The sequence below is a fragment of the Eubalaena glacialis genome, chromosome 10, assembly GCF_028564815.1.
Source record: "Eubalaena glacialis isolate mEubGla1 chromosome 10, mEubGla1.1.hap2.+ XY, whole genome shotgun sequence".
Taxonomy (NCBI): Eukaryota; Metazoa; Chordata; class Mammalia; order Artiodactyla; family Balaenidae; genus Eubalaena; species Eubalaena glacialis.
The window spans coordinates 16,012,030-16,034,516 of record NC_083725.1 but is presented as its reverse complement, the minus strand read 5'-3'; positions in this window follow the sequence as shown (position 1 = coordinate 16,034,516).

Below are 22,487 nucleotides of genomic sequence, written 5' to 3'. Positions count from 1 at the left end.
ACAGTTCCTAGCAGGTGGCCATACAAGTGTGAAATAAGCAAACTGTTTTATCTGCCACAAACTCTGCTAGTAAATTTCTTCAAATTAATCCAAGCCTCTGTGAGTCTGCTGATTCCAAGGAGAAAGCTAAGCAATCCCTGCGTCCAAATATTTGCTTCTGTTACGGCTCCTGGAGCCAACGACTAGTGGTGTCCACCTTTGCTCCACCCTCAACCACCTTGTCTCCTAGGCCCATCTCTGGCACTCCATTGGCCCAACCTCAGAGCCATAAATATCTATACTGAAGAGGCATTCGCTATGTGCCAGGCACTATTCTATTACACACTTAATAGTACTAGAGTGATAACCTCCATTTCTGCCCACTGTAATTGCAGGACCGCCCCTAGACAACAGAAGTATTTCTGGCCATCCCCAAGAAATGTGTCACGTGTACTCGAGTACAAAGTACAGGTCCAGTCGGCCACCCATGGGCCTCTGCCCAGCACCACCACCTCTGCTAGGTGGTGCCAACCGTTCTCCTGGATACCTCCCCACTGGCCAGCCTTAGGGCCTGCACTGGTCCCCTCCACCCACTACAGGCTCTCAAGCCTTGAGGTGCCACATCTGCATGCAGTTGGCCAGCAAGGGGAGAAAAATCTCTGTATTTGTTAGGTCGACATTAGCTGCTATACGGATAAATAACTAAATCTCCTGGACTGAACACAATAAAAGTTTATCTGTTGCTCACAGCACAGCCCAATGGGGTGTCAGCTCCACGCAGTCATTCATAAACTCAGTCTCCTTCTATCTTGTGGCTCCACCCTCCTCTAGGACCCCAGAGCCCTCTCTGTTTTACAGCAAATGGAAGAAGAGAGCAAGGATTACACAAGGGAGGTTCTAAGGGGGCCACGGCTCAAAGTGCCCACATCATCCCTGATCATATACCATTGGCCAGGACTCAGTCACATGGCCACATCTAATCGCAAGGGAGGCTGGGAAATGTAGTCCAGCCATGTGCAGCCCAGAAAGGAGTGGCCATGGACTCTGGTGAGCAATAGCAGCTTCTGCCCCTCCTCTGTCCCCACTTTCTGAGTGACCCTCTGTCCCCACTTTCTGAGTGACCCTCTTGGGGGCATCCCAGCAGTGCAGCCTCACACTCCAGTGCCAGGTGGAGTTTCTCAGAAGCAGCTCTTTCCACCACCCTCTTCAATTCCCCGGGACCCAGACACATGTCCCGGTGGGAAGGAGAGACCAAGGATGCAGCATAACACTGAGAACACAGTGGGCTCTCCAAACCACCTGTTGAGAATTGAATAAAATGTCCCCCTCAGTCCCTCCCAACCCAAATCCTTAGAAATTGTCGGTCTCCAAGGACCACAAAATCGCCAGAAACAATGACTTTGCTTTAGTCTTTCTCTGAGCCTGTCCTCCTCTCTTGGCTACAAAACCTTGTGTCCCCTGGTTCTCCTTTTGCTCCTCTGACTTCACCTCCTCTGTCTCCTGTCAGGGCTCCTTTGCTTACTCCTTAAATGACAGTGTTTCCCAGGCAGCAACTTCTACCCTCTCTCCCTTCTTTCTCCTCTTTCCGCTCTCCTTCCCTGGTGGACTCACCTGCACCCCACCTCAGGCACTGCCTTTCACCAAGCCCTCATTTCTGGCCTGGATCTCTCTCCTAAAATCTGGACCTGCATTTCTAACTGCCTGCTGGTCACATGCTCCTCTGTGTTCCAACAGTGACCTGTCCAAAGGTGGGCTCACTGTCATCTTCTTGAAGTCTCCTGTCCTTCTTCTCTTGCTTAAGGAGTCCACCATGGACCCTGGCACCCGGGGAGAATCCTGGGAGCCCCCCAGAGTCCAGCTCTGTCTGGCCCCAGAGCCAGGTGGCAATGAGCCTGCCACGTCTGGCTCCAGCTGCCTCTGGGCACTGTTTTCTTCAGTACCTCGACCTCCAATCTGACCCAGAGCGCCCAAGAGAGTCTTGTCTGGTCTCCTCCCCACCAGTCTTCCCCCTCCAACCCACCTTCCTCAAAGAAGCCAAAGCACAGATTTCACCATGCCACTCCCTCCAAACACGCAAGACGTGGGGACCTCCGGGAAAGGCCAAACTCTAGTTTAGTAGAAAACACGGTCACCGTCCAGGAGACATCTCTCATCAAGGTCACCAATGACATCTGCACTGCCAGGTCCAATGGTTAGTTCTCTGTGCACATCTTACTCATCAGACTATTTGACAGAAGTGATCACTCCCTCTTCCTTAAAACCTCTTCTTCACTTGCTTCAGGGATACCACTCTCTCCTGGTTGTCCTTCAACTTCACTGGTCACTCCTTCTCAGAAGTCTTCTTTTCTGATTCTTCCCTCCCCTACCCCATGCTGCTGTGCTGCTGCCCCTCCCTCACCTGCGGCAAAAGACTGAAGGTTTATTCTCTAGAAAGGGGGTGAAAATAGAAGATCTCTGGACTAGGGGTCAACCAGCACAATTGAGGGGATGAGTACCAGACCATAAACAATGAAAATCACTTATGGTGTAATACTAAATATAGGGTCCTGAGACTTCCAGGCCTGGTCATCCATGTGGTTCCAGAATGCTGGCAACCAAACCTTCATCCTTCAGGCAGCAGTTTGGTAGACACTGTCTGGGGACCAGCCAGAGGACGGACTAAGACGCTGAAATTGTTCTCCAACAAACAATCTAATGAAGTTGACAAGCGATCCCCTCAAGCTCAAAGCTTCCAATCAGCTCTTTGGTTTGCTACTGGAGCCTGAGCAGACAGTAAAGGATTATCAGATACTTGAGAGAGGAAAAAGCCTCTAATATGAAAGACAGAAAGCAAAGTAAAGAAACAGGAAAAGGTAAGTTGGAGGAAACTACGCAAAGGAGGAAAAAAAATTTTTAAGCATTAATAGCCTCAGAGAAAAGAGAAGATACTGCATCCACGAAATAAGAATAGGATGCTATAAGAAAGAATATTGAAAGGGAAAAAAAAGAGCTTTTGGAAATTTCTGATGGCAAAAATGAAAAATTCAACAGAAATATGGAAGATAAGTTTGAGGAAATATCCCAGAAAGTAGAGCAAAAAGGATGGAAAATAGGAGAAAAAATTTTTAAAAATTAGAACACCGATTCAGGAGATTCAACATCAAATAATAAGAGAACAAGGAAAAAGAGAGAGAGAGAGAGAAAGAAATTATCAATAAAATACTTCATGAAAATTTCCCCCAAACAAAGAGCATGAATTTTCAGGTTGAAAGGGGGCACCATATGCTGAGCACAATTGATGAAAATAAATTCACACTAAGACACGTCACTGAAATTTCAGAATACTAAGGAGGTTGAAGAGAAAATCCAGAAAGGAAAAAAAGGGGGGAGGTCACAATAAATGTATCAGGAATTAGAATGGTTTTAGACTTCAACAGCAATACTAAACTCAAGAAGGCAATGGAGCAACGTGTTTAACATTCTAAAAGAAAACAATTTACAACTTAGAATTCTGCATCAGTTGGGATGGGCTTGGTTACACTGTTGTAATCGAAAACTCCAAAATCTCAGATGCTGCATGTCCATCTCAGTTCAGCAGAACCCAGGCTGTTGTAGTCTCTCCCTACTTCCATGGCAGAAAAGAAAACATGACAAATGGGTCACAGGAAGTGACCCATTCTGTCAGGAAGTGGTACACATCACACTGCTCACATTTCCTTGGCCACAGTTAGTTATATGGATTTGCCTAATTTCAAAGAGAGTCAGAGAAGTGCAACCCTACTATGTACCCAGAGAAAGAACTAGTTATATATAATTACCAGTCTACTCTCTGGTCACTAAATATTTGGCTCACTCTCCTCACCAAGGAACATACACTGACCTTCTCCCCAAAGGGCAACAACCCAAAAGTTCCAGGTAGTCATAGCAACAAACACAAAGCTCAAGATCCCTGGGTGCTGTGTCATGGAGCATACAAGATATATACAAGATCCTCTTCTCTTAATTTGTAGGCCCATGAGCTAAAAATAAGTTTTATGCTCCACATACCCAATATACAGTGGTGGAACAAGGATAGGATAACCACAATAGCCAGTCCCATTCAGAAAGGGGAAGAATGGAAATAGCCAGAAGACACTGGTCCATAAGCAATTCTGAATCCTGCTGGGCAGATAATTTGAGGGCCTCATTCCTGGGAGCAGGGATGTTGCTGGATTAGGCTCCCACTATGCTCCCTGGGAGTAATTCCTTGTCCATTATACTTCATTGTTCCTGGTTCTTTCCTCTAGGAAATTCTTTCTTTTCCATTATTTTCCTTGGCCATAGCTGAAGTGAATGTAGGAGAATATGGTCTCTTTGAGAGCTAAGCCTCTTTCTCAGATCACTTCCTACTGATAGGGTTAATTTAGGTTCTTAAACAGTCTTTCTCAGAAAGAAAATACCATATATCACTTGTATATGGAATCTAAAATACAATACAAATCAACATATCTGTGAAACAAAAACAGACTCACAGATGTAGAGAACAGACTTGTGGTTGCCAAGGGGGTAGGGGGACAGGGTAGGGAAGGAATGGTAGTTTGGGATTAGCAGAGGCAAACTATTATACATAGGATGGATGGACAACAAGGTCCTACTGTATAGCACAGGGAACTGTATTCAATATCCTGTGATGAACCATAATGGAAAAGAATATGAAAATATAGATAGATACATATATATATGTAAAACTGAGTCACTTTGCTGTACAGAAGAAACTGACACAGCACTGTAAATCAACTATGTTTCAATAAAATTTTTTAAAAAATAGTCTTTCTCAGGCCACACTGGTGATTCTTTTGGCAATACAACTCTTTCAATATCTTGTCTTTTTATCTATTTGATTCTGTCAGCAATAGAATCCAGCAATGGTGCCCACATTTCTTTTAGAGACATAGTTCCCAGAGCTATATGTCTTTGATTTCTCATCTCCATATCTTCTCTCTTTTCCTAAAGATCAGTGTGCCTTGAGCCTATCAGGATCATGGGAGATCCAAGGCTTCACTTTACTCTCTTTTCCTTGAGACATTTGTCCTGTTAAAGTAATAACTGGGTGCCACATCCTTGAAGGAGCTTTATCTTAAACACCTTACCCTACTCACTTGCTAACAGTGGGAGTGAGGACCATGCCCTTATTTTGGCCCTTTCCACAACAATCAATTTTAAGCGGACTTTCTTATTCAAAACTTTTACCAATTTTATCTCCTACTATTTGGAGTCCAAAGTTAAGTGGCTTTTCCAAATATTTCAAGGCTCTGAATTTTTGGAAGCTCTCTATTCACTTTTATTTCTGCTTGTATATTGGCCAGTTCTTTTCTGAGTACACACTTTCACACAACTTTGCCAAACACAGTCAATAATAACCAAACATATGCTAACATACTGTTTTCCCATATCTTCATCTTGAGTTTAAATTTCCCTAAGAACGTGACCTGACTCCCAGACAATTTTACTAAATATTTCCCACTGCATAATGTAAAGTGTCATCTTTATACCCTCTAATAAAGTTTTCTTATAGCTCACTGCACAGCCCCTAGGCCAGGCTACCTACTGCATAGAGGCTTTTTTGTTTTATAAGTACTCCATTTCTAAGAATCTATCTTGATCTCAGTCAAGATGAGGTAGATTATGATGTGGCAACAAACAACCCCTAAATCTCAATGACTTAAAACAATGAAAGCTTTATTTCTTGCCCCACTATATGGTGGGGACATATATATCCCAAGTCTTTCTCACTCAGGGACCCAGGCTGACAGCGCCCCCAGCATCTCAAATGTATCAGTCACAGTAGCAGAGACGAAACATAGTGAAGTACATACCATCTCTTAAAGTCTTCTGTCCAAAGACTACCTTCTACTTCTATTCACATTTTGTTATCAAAAGCAAATCACATTGCAATGCCTAACTTCAAGAAGACGAGGGTATGCAATCCTGTCATGAGCCCAGAAAAGGAAGAACTAGAAATATTGGCAAATGACATTAAAGGCTATTATAAATTCCATACCCAGCTAAGCTGCCATCTGATATGAAATAGAATAATTAGAATGTTCAATTTTGTAAAATCTCAAAAAGTTTATCTCTCTGCTATACTTTTTCATAAGGCTACAAAGCAAAACAATAGAGTAAGCCAAAAAAGGGGAAGGCATAGACAAAGCAAAGGGAATCTCCTGGGTGAAGACAAAAAGAGATCCTAGAATAACAAGTATTCACTACACACAGAGGATAACCAGTCCAGATTGGATCAGTATGAATCAAGAGATAGGAATGCCCTCACCATACCTTTGCATTTGCACCATCAATGTGATGTAATTACTGGAGGATGTACTTTATCAAAACAAAGAAGAAAAGCAAGACCGAAAAAGACATGAGATTTGGAAACAATTAATCCAACCCAGGAAAGAGGCAAGTAAAACCAAGAATGGCAGCAAAAAAACACCCAGGATGACTGGAGTGCAGCAAGCCTTGAGAGTCATCAAACCAAGAAGAAGGAAAATAAAGGTCTTCAGAAGGGATGTTTCTAATTTTTTTAAATGGAAGTAGTAGATTGCCTGATGAGACTGGCTTTGTGGTAACCATACTGAAAGGCTATAAGGAGGGGTAGAAGAATTAGCAATGAGTAAACATAAAACTAAGCAAATTAAAAATCAAGGCAACTTCAGGAGAAATGAAAAGAAAGGAAACAAAGTATACCACAATATATATTCAATTGTGAATAGTTGCATAGGTATAACAATGTAAATATTAAACATTGGTATATTTAAAATTGCAATATAGTGATATTGGGGAGTTAAGTAAACCCTTATCTATCATAAATAAAAGTCAATGGATATCTATATACACACACCACACACACACACGCACACACACACACACACACACTAGGAGAAAGAGGGGAAAGAGTTAAAATGGAGGTTGGCTCTGGGGAGGAAGACTGGAGAGAGTAGAGAGGGATGGAACAGGAAACCACTATATTTTATTATAAACCTTCTGGTATTATTTGACTTTGTAAACTACAGGCATATATTGCCTTCAAGAAAATTAAAATTAAAGCAAAAAAAGAATCCCACACCTCTAGGTAATTCTGATGCACAGGCAAATTTAGGAACCACTAGAGCAGCCTACTGTCCCATCGATTATTGAAAACTATGCAACATTCCCTGCTAAGTATTATAGTTGTCCAACTCCGATTTGAATATCTCCACAATAAAAAACTCACTATATAAAATTGTACCTGTACTGCTTTACAGACCTAATTTTTATAATATATCAGTTATGGATATTGTATGGTAAAAATACAGAGATCCTACAAGACTGTACTGGCCCAGTCCACTTCCAGGGGTTAAAGTAGTTAGAAAAGTAACCAGTGTCTCTCAATTCTCCAGCAGTGAGTGATTATTCAAGAGGATGGGGATTTTCACTGTGCTAGGGCCCACTGCCTTGGCAATCACTGTGTAAGAGATCTGTCTGTCCGAATGGAGGTAAGGGCCCAGGAGTTCTAGGAATTTTACATTTAGGTCTCTTTCTCTGACTTTGATTGATGGCACAGCTTATGCTATCCTGAAAAGTCCTAGAAGCTGAGGTGGTGAGATGCCTGAGAAAAGAGGAAGCCACATGTAAGACCCTTATAAATTGTACCAGGATTTTGGATCTAGAAAGTAGTTATTTATCTCAAGATGTGAGACCTATTTTTAAGGCATTGTTTCCCTTATCATATCCCCAGGCAACCTACTCCATCCCCTGGAGCTCTGTTTGAATGGTTTCATGAGAGAGGAGATAGTACAGTTATTTAAAGCAGTGGTTTTCAATAGTGCAGATTAAATGAATTATACGTTTTAAAACTCAATCCAAAAGAAGATAGGAAGGTAGTAACAAATAACAGATATGAAAAACAAAACAAATAGCAAGGAGGTAGATTTAAACCCAGCTGTGTTGATAATAACATTAAACGTAAATCATCTAAACACCCAAATTAAAATACAGAGATCATCAAGCTGGATTAAAAAGTAAAACCCGGGCTTCCCTGGTGGCGCAGTGGTTGAGAATCTGTCTGCCAATGCAGGGGACACGGGTTTGAGCCCTGGTCTGGGAAGATCCCAGATTCCGCAGAGCAACTGGGCCCGTGAGCCACAACTACTGAGCTTGCGCGTCTGGAGCCTGTGCTCCTCAACAAGAGAGGCTGCAACAGTGAGAGGGCAACAGTGAGAGGCCCGTGCACCGTGATGAAGAGTGGCCCCCGCTCGCCGCAACTAGAGAAAGCCCTCGCACAGAAACGAAGACCCAACACAGCCAAAAAATAAATAAATAAATAATAATTTTTTTAAAAAAAAGTAAAACCCAACACTTGAAACACAAAGACACAGCTAGATTAAAGTAAAAATATGGAAAAAGATATAGCATGTATACACTATTCAAAAGAAAGCTGAAGTGGCTCTATTAATATCAGACAGAGTTGTCTGTAGAGCAAGGACTATTACCAGGAATACAGGGACATTTCATAAAGATAAAGAAGTCAATTACTCAAGAGAACATAGCAATTCTAAATGTGTGGGCCCCTAATAATAGGACATGAAAATATATGAAACAAAAACTAATAGAGATCTATCAGTGTAATTCACCATATTAATAAACCAACAACAAAAACAATACAGACAGTCCCCAACATATGATAATTCAACTTAAGATATTTGAAGTTCAGGATGGTATGTAAGTGATATGCATTCAGGAGAAACCATGCTTCAAATTTTGCAGTCTGATCTTTTCCTGGACTGGTGATATACGGTATGATACTCTCTTGTGATGCTGGGCAACAGCAGCAAGCCTCAGCTCCCAGTCAGTCATGCAATAATGAGGTAAACAACCAATACACTTACAACCATTCTGTACCCATACAACTAGTCTGTTTCTCACTTTTGGTACAGAATTCAATAAATTACAAGAGATATTCAACACTTTATCATAAAATAGGCTTTGTGTTAGAGATAGTGCCATGTTAGATTGATTGTTGAGAGAGATTGTGAGAGAGAGTCTCAACACATATCTTATACCTTAAACAAAAGTTAACTTGAAATGAATCACGGACCTAAATGTAGACCTAAAAATATAAAGTTCTAGAAGAATATATTTATTACCTTGGGTTAGGCAAAGAGTTCTTAGGACACAAAATCTAACTCCTAGAGCTCAAGGACACCTTTAAAATTAGATCAAGGCATGTTTTAGGCAAATAAAAGAACTTCTTTATACAGGTGAATCCAACTACTTTCAGTCCCTCCATGCTGTCTCCTGTAATACCCTCCCTCTTCCATAATCCAAACTTTAGCATAACCAACTCTTATTTATTGTCCTGTCTCAGCTTCAGTGCCACTTCCTCCAGGAAGCCTTCCCTGACACCCTAAACTGGGTCAAGTACTCCTCCTTTGATTACCATCACTTCCTGGACTTAGCACTTACCCCTCTCTATTGTATTGACCTATATCACCCTCTAGATTGGAAGCCCCAAAAAGAACTCAGATGGTGTTTGTCTTGCTTACTTTTATTCTCAGTAGCTGAAAGATAGTAGATGCTCACTATATTTTATTGGATGAACAACTGTGTGAGCGTATCCTTTTTTTTCAATGTTTTATTGTGATAAAATACACATAACCTGAAACTTACCATCTTAACCATTTTAAGTGTATAATTTAGTGATATTAAATACATTCATAATGTTGTGCAACCATCAGCACCATCCATCTCCAATATATACATGTGTGCGTATATATATATATATATACACACACATATGTATATAGCTCACATTTTTCTTATCCATTCATCCATTGATAAACACTTACATTGTTTCTATATCTTGGTATTTCGAATAATGCTGCAATGAACATGGGAGTGCAGTTATTTCTTCAAGACTCTGCTTTCAATTCTTCTGGGTATACACCCAGAAGTGGAAATGCTAGATCATACGGTAGTTATATTTTTAATTTGTTGAGGAACTTCTGTACTGTTTTCTATAGTAACTGTACCAATTTACATTTCCACAAACAGTGCACAAGGATTCCCTTTACTCCATATCTTCGCCAACACTTGTTATATCTGGTCTTTTTGATGATACCTATTCTAACAGGTGCAAGGTGTTATCTCATTGTGGTTTTGATTTGCATTCCCTGATGATTGTTGAGCATCTTTTCATGCACCTATTGGCCATTTATATATCTTCTTTGGAAAAATGTTTGTTCAGTTCCTCCATCCTTTTTTTTTTTTAATATTTATTTATTTTTTTTGGCTGCACTGGGTCTTCGTTGCTGCGCACAGGCTTTCTCTAGTTGGGGGAATAGGGGGCTACTTTTCACTGTGGTGCGCGGGCTTCTCATTGCGGTGGCTTCTCTTGTTGCGGAGCACAGGCTCCAGGCGCGCGGGCCTGAGTAGTTGTGGCACTCAGGCTTGGTATCTGTGGCTCACAGGCTCCAGAGCGCAGGCTCAGCAGCTGTGGCGCACGGACCTAGCTGCTCCGCGGCATGTGGGATCTTCCCGGACCAGGGCTCAAACCTGTGTCCCCTGCACTGGCAGGCAGATTCTTAACCACTGCGCCACCAGGGAAGCCCCCATCCATTTTTTAAATTGGATTGTTTGTGCTTTTGCTATGGAGTTGTATCGGTTCTTTATATATTTTGGATATTAACCCTCTTATCTGATATATGATTTGCAAATATTCTCTCTCATTCCATAGATTGCCTTTTCGTTTTGTTGACTGTTTATTTTGCTGTGCAGAAACTTTTTAGTTTGATGCAGTCCCACTTATTAATTTTTGCTATTATTGCTTGTGCCTTTGGTGTCATATCCAAAAAAATCATTGTCAAGACTAATGTCAAGGAGCTTTTTTCATTTTCTTATAGGAGTTTTATGATTTCAGGTCTTATGTTTAAGTCTTTAATCCATTTAGAGTTAATTTTTGTGAATGATGTAAGATAGGAGTCCAATTTTATTCTTCTGCATGTGGTTATCTAGTTTTGGCCCACGTTTCTAGCCTCCAAAGTTTCTTATGAGAAATCTGCTGATAATCTTATTAAGGATCCCTTGTATGAAACAATCTGCTTCTCTCTTGCTGCTTTCTAGATTCCCTGTCTTTGGCTTTTGAAAGCTTGGCTTTCAAATAATATGTCTAAATAATATGTCTAAATATGTCTAAAAATAATACTATAATATGTCTCAGTGTGGGTCTTATTTGGGGTTTGTTGAGCTTCTTGGATGTTTATAGTGATGTATTTTATCAAATTTGGGGACTTTTCAGCCATCATTTCTTCATTCCCTCTGTCCCTTTCCTTCTCTTTTCTCCTTCTGGGCCTCCCACAGTGCTTACATTGGTCCACCTAATGATGTCCCACAGGTCCCTTAGGCTCTGTTCACTTTTCTTTACTCTTTTTTCTTTCTGTTCCTCAAATTTGATAATTTCTATTGTCCTCTCTTCAAGTTCACTGATTCCTTCTTCTTTCTGCTCAAATCTGCCTTTGAATCCCTCTAGTGAATTTTTCATTTCAATTATTGTACTTTTCAAATCAAGAATTTATTTTTGGTTTCTTTTTAGGTTTTTTACCTCTTTATTGGTATTTCCATTTTGTTCATACATTGTTTTCTTGACTTTCTCCACGTCTTCCTTTAGTTCCTTGAACATCTTTCAGACAGTTGTTTTAAACTCTGTCTAGTATATCTGCCATCAGGTCTTTTTCAGGGAAGCTTATTCTGATTTATTTTTTTCCTTTGGATGGGCCATACTTTCTTGTTTCTTTGTATTACAGTCTTGTGAATTTTTTTGTTGTTAAAACACTGGACATTTAGATCTAATAATGTTGTAACTCTGGAAATCAGATTCTCCCCTCACCCCAGGGTTTGCTGCTTTTGTTATTGTTTTGTTTGATTGTTGTAGGTTGTCTCTGTGTCAAGGATCGCCTAAGACATAAACTTAAAGTCTTCTCAGGTCTTTTCTAAGCCTTTACATAGGCAGGCACTATCACTTTCTAATTTTCCCCACATATGGAGTTGTTTTTTAATGTTCTAGTTTTTAGTATCTGGCTCCCAAAAGGGGAAGAAGAGTAAAATTAAAGGGAAAAAAGGTGGCAGCCCCTTAAATACCCTGTAAGTCACTTCAGCCAGAGGGCTTGCAACAATAGGAGAGGTGCAACAAATATGGCCACCTGTCTTTTTGTCTGCACCTCTGTGATCACAAGTAGCAATCATAGCACAGATCCTCAGTATTTGGAGGACAGGGTCCTTCTTGCCCACCGTGGCTCCTGCAAGCTGTGTGCAGGCTGCTCCAGGAATGTGTGCACAGCTGCCTGTCGAGCAGCTGAGAGAAGTGAGGTGACTCATCCAAGGCCACAAAGGCTATCCTGACTCCTCATCAGGTTCTCTTTCTCCTTGGTACATTGCACTACCTCTTGACTGTGGCACCCCAAGCTGCCCTCCCCAAGGTATATAAGGGTGCTGGGATGGACACCCAGCCTCTGTCACTCACTCTCTCACTTCTCACTCTCCTTGTCTCACTCACTGTGGCCTCCCTCTTCTTAACCAGAATGCCTGGTAGTCTGATGGGTAAGAATAGACATACGGGGTTTGATTCACAGTCATTGGCTATGTGACCTTGGGCAAGATAGTTAATTTCCCTGAGCTTCAGTTTCCTCAACTCTCAGATGGGGATCAAATAGTATTTACCTCAGAGGGTTACTGTAAGGACTTAGCACAGTGCCTAGCACATATCTGCTCTGGTTATCTGCTTTTTACTGTTTCCCTAACACGTGGTATCTTCATGTCTTTCTTCCTTGGTGCCTTTCTTTCTCTTCCTCCCTCTGTTGGTCTGTCTGCCTGTCTTCCTATCTCCCAAACAAGCTGCAGTTCCCTTAAACATGCTGGGCCCAACCTGAGGGATACAGATGGGCATGGGGCTGAGACTTCCTGGATCAAGAAGGGAACTTGTTCCAGGAAAGGAACCATGGTGAAACCACATACATCAACACCTTCCTCACCTGTGCCAGGCAAGGTCTTGGAAGAAAAGCCTGGGGAGGCTGTGTGGGGTGGCAAGGCTGAGGGGGTGGGGACAGCCCTGAGAAGACCTGAGGTGAGGTGAGCTGGGGGGTCCCAGTCCTGGGTGAAAAGAAACCGGGTGGGATGAGAGTGGCCAGCACCCAGGCATCAAGGGTACCACCCTTAGGGAGCAGCAGAGGGTAAAGGTAAGCCCCCTGGCCATTGCCCAAGGGTCAGCTCACCCAACAGCAGGCACTAATCGAGGGACCTCTGTGCTAGGCTGATATCAGGGTGGACAGCACAGGGGCTCTAGGCCTCGTGTAGGTGGAGGGTCGTCAGACCGCTGGAGAGGCGTCATGGCCTCAGCACCTTAGGGAGTAGGAAGAACTAGGACTGGTCTCAGAAGACCTAGGTGTGGGTGAATGCATGGCCACTTAGTAGTCACGTGACCTAGAAATCATACAATCACTCTCAGCCTCAGTTTCCTCATCTGTAAAATGTAATAGCAATATATGCCGCCCCTGGATTGCTGTGGAAATTAAATTTAAAGATAACAGGTAAGAAAGCACTTGGTAAACTACAAGGGGCCCTGTGATGTTAGGTGTTATTACTGGGACAGGCTGGGAAGCAGAGCTCCCACTGCTACCCCTCTGGATGGTCAGTCCACCCCTCATCTCCCTGCCCCACTGTCACAGAGGACCCATTCTCAATGGTGACACCAGGAAGACAGACACACTCCAACACAATGTGGCAATATAGTCCAGCTGAGCCCCTGATCCACGTGCTAAGCGACCTTGGGCTATTCCACCTCTGGGCCTCAGTTCCTTCTTCATACCAAGGGGGTTGGGCCATAATGTTAAATTTTCAGATTTGTGAGCCCGTTTTGACTTCATTTTGGTAGCACGAAATCAGCCATGGTGGGAGTCTTTACACCACAGAAATTGGCAAACACTTCAAATCAGGGTACCACTGTTCAGGCTGACATTCCAGAATCCCCTCCTTCCAGTGGCTGGCCACGAATGGAGCAGCTGGCCCAGACACCTTGCCCAGCGGCGTGCTCAGCATCCGGCTGCCTCCCAGGGACTCTCCCCTGATAAATACGGATGCACACCTGGCAGCAGCAGGCTCACTCCCCACAGACCACCCCCCGCCCGCCCCACCCTCTGCCTGGTGGATTCCTGGGTGCAGACAGGGAGGGGAGGGAGGGAGGGAGGCAGCCCTGTGTTTGTCAATTGCAAGGTCTGGGCCCCGCCTGGCCCGAGTATTACACGAGGCCCTTTCTCCCCGCTATTCCTGATCTCCCCATCTCCCCAGCCAGTGTCAAGGTAGGAGGGGAGCTGGCTAAGCCTGCAGCATCTTGCCTGCTCAGTAACTGAAAGGTACCACCAAACAGACCCCTGTCCCCCACTGCCACCCCCTCAGGACGTCCACACTGGGTAAGAGCCATGCTCGGGAAGCAGCTCCTGCACGGACTGCAGTGTGCCTGGTGGCCCCAGAGCTGGAACACATACACTTTGTCCCCCTCATGTGTTGTTCCACACACCCATAACCTAGAAGGCAAACCAGCCCCAGGTGAAGCGGCAAAGGGAGGGAGCTGTGCAGAGGGCTGCCTGGGGGTGGAGGCTGAGCCTGGTCTCTGCCCCCTCTCTGTCCCCTTCCAGGGTTTTGGGGGTGTTGTTCTTGCTGCTATTTTCTGAATCAAGCCCTCGGGCACTTGCTCACTCCCTGTTATGGGTTGAACTGTGTCCCCTAAAAATGCTACGTCGAAGTTCCAGCCCCCAGTACCTCAGAAGGTGACAGTATTTGGAGATAAGAGGTAAGTTAAAATGAGGTCATTAGGATGGGCCCTAACCCAACAGCACAGGTATCCATATAAAAAGGGGCCATTGGGACACAGAGACAGACACACACTGATTGAAGACGATGTGAAGACAGGATGAGAGGGCATCGAAGCCAGTAGGCCTGGAACAGGTCCCCCGCTCACAGCCCTCAGAGAAGCCAACCCCGTTGACACCTTGATCTTGGGCTTCCAGCCTCCAGAACTGTGAGACAGCACATTTCTGTTGTTTAAGCCACCCGGTCTGTGTTCCCACAGCCCTAGGAAGCTTATACGGTCCCTTTCTCTGAAAGTGAAGTGAGGGAAACTGCATCTTGGTTTCACTCCTTCCAAGCGTGCTCACTCTGATGTCCGTATCTAATCCTCAGATCACATGACTCCTTAGGCCCAACGGGTGCTACTCAGCCCATTTGACAGATGAGGAACCTGAGGCCCGGAGGCAGGGCGCTTACCAAAAAGCCCGCACAGAGTTAACCACCAAGCCAGGACTAGAACCCAGGCCCCCTCACTAACATCCCAGAGGACTTTCCTACATCAAGCCAAACGTCTCTTCCTAAATTTGTACAGAATTCTGTGAGGCCATAGGGCTGGGGGGCTAGCGGCACCTTTTTCACCTGGTCCTCCCACCTGCATCCTCTGTGGCATCGCCCAGGCAGCCTTTAATCACCCTGATGCCTGGGCCCCACCCCAGACCAAGTGAATCAGAACCTCGGGGGTGGGGCTCAGGCAGTGGTAGCTTTTATAGCAAACTAATGTGATTCCATGTGTGACTGGGGTGGAGAAGCACCAGCTAGAGGGTTCCAAGGTGGGTCCTTGACCAGGGACCACTGGCTCACAGAGCCAGCAACCAATTATGTGGCAAGGGGGATGGGGGCCCAAGTGTTCGCACTCCGTCCCAGAGGGGGCCTGGGGGTGCCCAGCAGGCAATCACACCTCAGGAAATGTGAGATATAAATTAAGGTGCGAATCAGCATTCACTCATTCCGCGCAAAGCCTAGAAATTGTCAGGGCTGGGAGAGGTTCTTCCAACTCTTTTACTTTACAGGGTAGTGGGGAGTTCTTTAAATATCAACAGAAAGAAAAATAGTGTTTTTGCTTTAAATTTGGGGCCTTTACTCTTCCATCTAAATCAAATGTAATTGCTTGTTATGAAAATGAAAGAGCTGCTCTTGCTTGAACACTTACTATATAATGGGCATGTGCTAAGTGACCTTTACAGTGTTTGTCTTTCCAATAATCCTACGAGGTAGGTACTATAATCCCCATTTTACAGAAGGCGTAACTGAGGCTTGGAGATGTTATTTAACCTGCCCAAGGTCACTCAGCAATTAGGTGGTGGGGCTGGGAGTCCAACCAGGAAGGCTGGCATCAAGGACCGTGCCATTGACCACCAGCTGCACGGTATTCTACAGTCTTTTAATGTTCATAATGCATTTTTGTAAAAGGTACTAAAATAAGTAGCATATTAAAATATTTAAACAAAATACCTTTTTACCAATTCTTCAAAATTTCCAGAGATTTTTTTGTTCCCTAACTCAGCACTGAGGAGCTCAGGCAGTAGTAGGCCCTAACCCAGAGAGGCGGCAGAACAGGCGCCCTCATTCCCAGCACGGGGAACCCCAGCCTGGACACAAGCGTTGGCACCCCGCCACCCCCAATTCCCATCCCTACCTGGGCCCTTCGCTTTCCGGAAAGAGGGAAACATGGGCTGGGACTTCCCTCTAGTGGCTCTGAGACTAACTGCAACGAACACATCCACACTTTCCCAGGCCGGGTGCAGAGCCCTGAGCCCCAGTGAAAAGGGGAAGCTGCACACCCAGTGTGGCAGCACTAGACCCCTGCGACTCTACCAGGTACTGAAGCTTGGAGGCCTAGACGATGCGCCCCAAGAGGCCAAACCACGTCAGACTCCCACTCACCCTCTTCCCCTCATCCGCCTCCCATCCCTCCCCAGCTGATGGGGGCATTAGAAGTCAGGAGGGGGCACCCCTGGAGAGAGGATTCTGGCCCCGGGGCAATGACAGGGACCCACAGCACTCTCCCAAACATGGCCTGTGCCCTCTCTCCAATGCTCTCACCCACTCTTCTCCTTGCTCACCTAAATCCTGCCTGTTCCAGCGCTCCCCGCTCCGGGAGGCCTGCTCTGAGCCCTCCCTCCCCCCACCCTCCCCCTAGCTGGCAGTTATCTCCAGAGGGGTACAAGGTACCCCTCAGCAGCAGGCCCAGAATACTTATCAGGACATCAGTCTTCCCTTCCCCCAGCCCTCCTCCACTAGACTGGGAGCCCCTGAGGGCAGGCTTGAGCCATGTATGTCTCTGGTACAGAGACCCCTGGGCCACAGCCTGGGCACAGAAGCCTGCTCAGTTGGCTACACCGAGCCCACGGGAGGACACAGCCGTGGGCACCCGCACGGGAGGCTCCACTCCCACCCGCTCCATGACCCAGTGCGCACTGAGGGGCTGGGCAGTGGACCCAAAGGAGGCAAGGGGAGGGTCCCAGGAGTGCGCAGCGTGAGCTGGAGGGGCAGACACTGACGGCACAGAAGACCCCTGCGGGGGAAGGGCTGGCTCTCAGGTCTCCACTCCCTCCTGAGCCGGTGGAGGGCTGGGCCTTACAGCTCCCGGCAGCTGAGGGGAGGGTGGGCTGGGAGTCCCAGGGTCACCCCCAGCCCAGCAGGGACCCGCCCACCTCAGAAGCAGGCAGACTCCCAGGGTGCCAGCCCCCACCAGCCAGCCCGAGGGTACCTCCCACCCCACCCCAAGGCCTGAGTGCATCAGCGGCAATTCCAAAGGCCCCATTTAGATTCCTAAGTAAAGGACTTGTTAAGATGGAGCCTGCCTCTGGGGAAATGGGAATGCTTGGGGTGAAAGATGACAAATCGGGGGCCCAACGGCCAGGCTAAGAGCATAATATTCACTTACATCTCATTCATCAGGGCTGCCCCTCCAGGCCTCCAGCCACTCGGCCTCAGCCACCTGTGGGGGTCGGGTGAGGGAGTCGGCCCTCAGGGGCCCCTTTGGCCTCCAAGAAGCCTTGGGATGATGGGAGGTGGCCGAGCAGTCAGTCCTGCCCGCAGCCAGGGGCAGGCCCAGCAGCAGAGGGAAACGGGGGGTGGGGGGCAGGGTGGAGACCCACCCCCCGCAGCCCTACCACGCAGACGTGGATGAGGCCCAAACCAGAACATTCCTTGGGACAAAACCCCTGCTCCTGGCTCCTGCGAGAGAACCAAAGAATGCCACCAGGTCCGTCTTGGGCCCAGCCCCTGCCTGGGGAAGGATGTCCAGTCAACTGGGCCTAAAGGGGGCCAGGATGGCTCCTGCTCAGGTTCCGGCCTGGAGGACGGGTCGGAGCTCTCCACACACACTCGCAGACACACACTCGCACACACAGGCACACACCACAACCCAGACGCCAGGCAGGACGCACGGCCGGGCGCTGCCGAGTAGCAGGCTTGGCGCCGGGGCCCAGGCGGGCGGGGGTGTGGTGTGAGTAATGGCGGGTGCAGGATGCACCCGAATCCTGATAAGGGAGAATAATAACTTGTCAAAGATATATATGATATGTGCTTGCTTTCCCTACGGAATATCTATGCGGCTAATTCATCAAGCCGGCGGACTGGCTGGAGACCCACGGAGGGAAGAGAAGAGAAGCACGTGACCAGCAGGCCCCAAAGTGCCCAGTGGTGGGGAGGGGAAGTGGCCTGCCCCAGCTGGACTCCCGCCAGGGCTCTAAGAAGTACTGAAACTGGCCCGTCCATGGGTCCCCCGGGTCCCTAACGCTAACGCTCAGGTGCATTTTGGATCTGGAATCCAGAGCAGATGTCCCCCTACTTGGGAAGCCCACTGTTTCTCACGTGCTCCTTCTCTCCTCCCCTCCTTTCTTTCTCCCTGCTGTGCAGTCTGCAGAAAGCCTCTAGTTCAAGAAGTTGGAAGGTGATCAGAAAACGTCTCCGCTTTTGGAGAGGAGACGACAAACAGAAACAGTTCTTGGGAAGAGCAAGCTGAGAGGGCAGGCCCTATGTGGCTCTCCTTGCTCTCCTCACCGCTCTCCTCCTGCCCCTCCCGGCCCGACACCCCCCCACACCCTCCAACCTCCCTAAGCTCCCGCAGAAGGAAGGAAAGGAAGAAGGAGGACCTGTTCCCCTTAGCCAGGTCATTTCAAGGACGCCGATGCCAGAAAACCCACCTGGAAACACGGTGCGCACCCCCAGGAGGCAGCTACCTCCCCACCAGAGAGGTCTTTCATCCATCTACACCTTCACGATCCCCGGCGGGGGGGGGGGTGGGGGTGGTTAGAGCTTCCTCTCTAATCCCCTCTCTTTCTTCCTCCTCTGTCTTTGTCATAATAATTTAAAAAAATGAATTAGCTTGCATCATCCCAGGCCTCCCCCAGGGCCTCTGGAGGTCTGCCTTCACCCATCCTCTGTCCCGCAGGCCCTCGTGGGGCATCTTCCCCCGCTGCCCCTCAGACTGTCACGGGGCGCTTGACTCACCATCACCCAGGTCTGCGTTCTGCCACTTCCACTGAGGTCAGCTCCCTCCCCTGTCAGCTCCAGGCTGGCATTCACCCTCCACTTGTACCTACTCACTAAACAAAGACTAGAGTAAACAGACCAAGAGGCTGTGGAGCTCATCATGTGAAAATACTGAAACCCCTCACTACCGACACCCTGCTCTTCCCCCTCGCCCACCTCCCCAAGACCCAGCAACCAAAGGGTTAACTTCTGGCACAGCTCAGGGGCCTCCAGGACCCTGCCCAGCACCTGGCCCCGCACCCATCTGGTTAGTAAGGGCTGGTGCCACACGGTTGTTAAATATTGTGATTCCCACCTTGGATGGTGCAGCTGTAGCTTCATCCTGTGGGAATTACGTGAGAGTTTCTCTGTGCAAGAATCACCACTGGCCTCCTTCCTCCCTCCCTCCCTCTCCTCCTTCCTCCTCTCCCCACTCCTTCATTCCTTTCCTCCTTCCTTCCTTCTACTCCTTCCTTCCTCCCTGTTTGAAGTCTAAGGTCTCCCCCCCAGCACGCCCTCCTGGCCCTCAGCTCTGACACAGATCTGAGAGGCCACCCACCACTGCTTACAGCCCCCCTCTCACTCTCCCTCCCAGGGCCACCCTGGCAGTGGCTGGCATCTCCCAGATCCCAAGGGCCAGGAAATATGGGGACCAGGCTCCAAGAGTGCCAGCCCCTCCCCGTCTCCATTTCTCCCTAATGGCCAGTGATAGCCCATCCCCTTCTCTGCTCCTCTGGCCCTCTCCCCAACCCGCCCCACTGCCCTGTCCACAGAGGGCAGGCCCAGGGCTGGAGACCGCTGGGGCACGTGGAAGGGGAGAAGAGAGGGGGGCCATGCCCCTGCCAGTGCAGCCTGAAGCTACAGAGCAATTAACTTGGCATTTTCAAACAAGGGCAGAGGAAGCGGGAGCCACAGGACTGAGTCAGCACATAAGAGAGGCTGGCTCAGCTCGTTAGCAGGACAGGGCTGAGCCAACAAGAAACAAGGTCAGGGAAGAGGGAGTGGGAGCCCCCAAATGGAGATGGGGCGGGGGGCAAGTGAGGAAGAGGGCTGCAGGCCCCTCCCCATCCCCTACCCAGCAGCCAGCCTGCACAGGTCCTGGCTGCCAAGGCCATGGGACCAGCCCTCAGCTCTTTTTCCCCCAGGCAGCTCCTGCCCACCCTCCACAAGTCAGCAAACATTCTCCATGTACTGTAAGTGCTCCATGACTGGGAGTAAAGGTGACAAGACACTCCCCTCCCTCCTGCCCTAAAACATACAATAGAGTTGGCCTCCCAGATGACATCACCAAAGGGCCTGGGGCCTAGGAGCAGCACAGGGCTAAAGACGATGTTTGGGGGATGGCGGGCGATCTGGTCACCTGGGAGACTTCATGGAGGAGGTGGACTTTTTTAGTAGCTACATTTAAAATAAGGTCGGCACACCCAGTCTTTTTCCAAAAAGGAAACAAAGCCTCTGAATCCAGCCATCTGCTGAGTGCTTTGCCAGGTGCCAGGGGCACTACCCACATCACCTATGATCCTTACATCCTCCTGCAAGATTCCTCTCACCTAGGAAGAAGCAGAGGCCAGGGCTTACGTGACTCGCCCAGGCTCATACAGAAAAGGGCACAGCTGAGATTTGTACATGGATTCATCCACTCCAGAGGCTGTGTTCTTTCTGACACAGTGCTTAAGCAGGTAGGACTCTGCTAAACTGAGAACAGGGGAAGGTATTGGAGCAAAGGCCCAGATGGAAGAGTGAATAAAGTGAGTTCTAGCAGCTAGGCTGTCGGCCAGGTTGGAAGAGGGGCTGAGCATGCGTGATGGTTAATTTCATACATCAACTTGATGGGGCTAAGGGATGCCCAGATGGCAAAACATTGTTTCCGGTGTGTCTATTAGGGTGTCTCCGGAAGAGATTAGTGTTTGAATCAGTAGACTAAGTAAAGAAGATCGCCCCCACCAATGTGGGTGGGCCTGAACAGAACAAAGAGGTAGAGGAAGGGTGAATTTGCTCTCCTCTTGAGCTGGGACATCCACCAGTGCTCCTGGTTCTAGGGCCTTCAGACTCAGACTGGGATTTACACCATCAGCTTCCTAGTTCTCTGACCTCCTGACTTGGATTGAATTACAGCACTGGCCCTCCTGGTTCTCCAGCTTGCTTACGACAGATTGTGGGACTTCTTGGCCTCTATAACTGCACGAGCCAAAAAATATAATAAATGAATAGACAAATCTCCATATCCTATTGGTCTGTTTCTCTGGAGAACTCTGACTCATACAGCATCTCCAGGACAGGGTGTTGCTCTCAGGGTTACTGACAATGCCCTGTGGATGTGCCACAACTTGGGGGGATCTCCTAAGCCACACAGCAAAGCATCCTTGTAGACAGGAACCAAGAATTTACCAGAACACCACACTGGACCATATCGTCATAACTGCCAATTCTACTCGCCTTGATTAATCTTGATCCTTGAGAGAGGGGCTATTTCCAAGGGGCTGTGTGTGGTTCTTTCTGGTCCTGATGCTACTGCTATTTTCGAGGCAAGGTAAGTTTAGGGGGAAGGCTCAGGAGCCATAGGCTGGGGGGAAGCCCAGTGATGGTCAAGAACTGGGTAAAATCTGGAGTCAGCCTGGCACAGCCGCGTCAGCCATGAGATGCAGGGTCCCAGACAGATGGAGCAGGAGCAGGGAGGAAAGGGATCTGCGGCTCGGCTGAGTTCCTGGCCGGAATTTCCCATCAGCATCAAGCTAGGAAACCCCCTCCCTCCAGGCCTTCCAGTGGGGCTGGGCCACCTGCGATACCACTCCCCCCTAGTCTCATGATGTGACCTGTCCCCACACCCCCATCTCTTCTGATCTAAACATGGACAGATTTTTCCCTTTTCTTCATAGTCTGCCCAGGTGAAGTTAGAACATTCTGAAAAAGACTGACTAGAAAGCACAAGGCAGATAAATACAAAATCATGCAATGGACAAATGCCCCAAACACATTTGTTGAATGATAAAAGTATTCCACGGGATTTCACCAGAGTAAGTCCCTACGCTACTGCTGTATCCCTGGTGCCTAGAATCGTGCTCGGAACAACGTGGATGATTAGATGATTAGCGCACCTTCGCTGAGTGAATGAGTGCATGAAGGGATGAGCGGGCCAA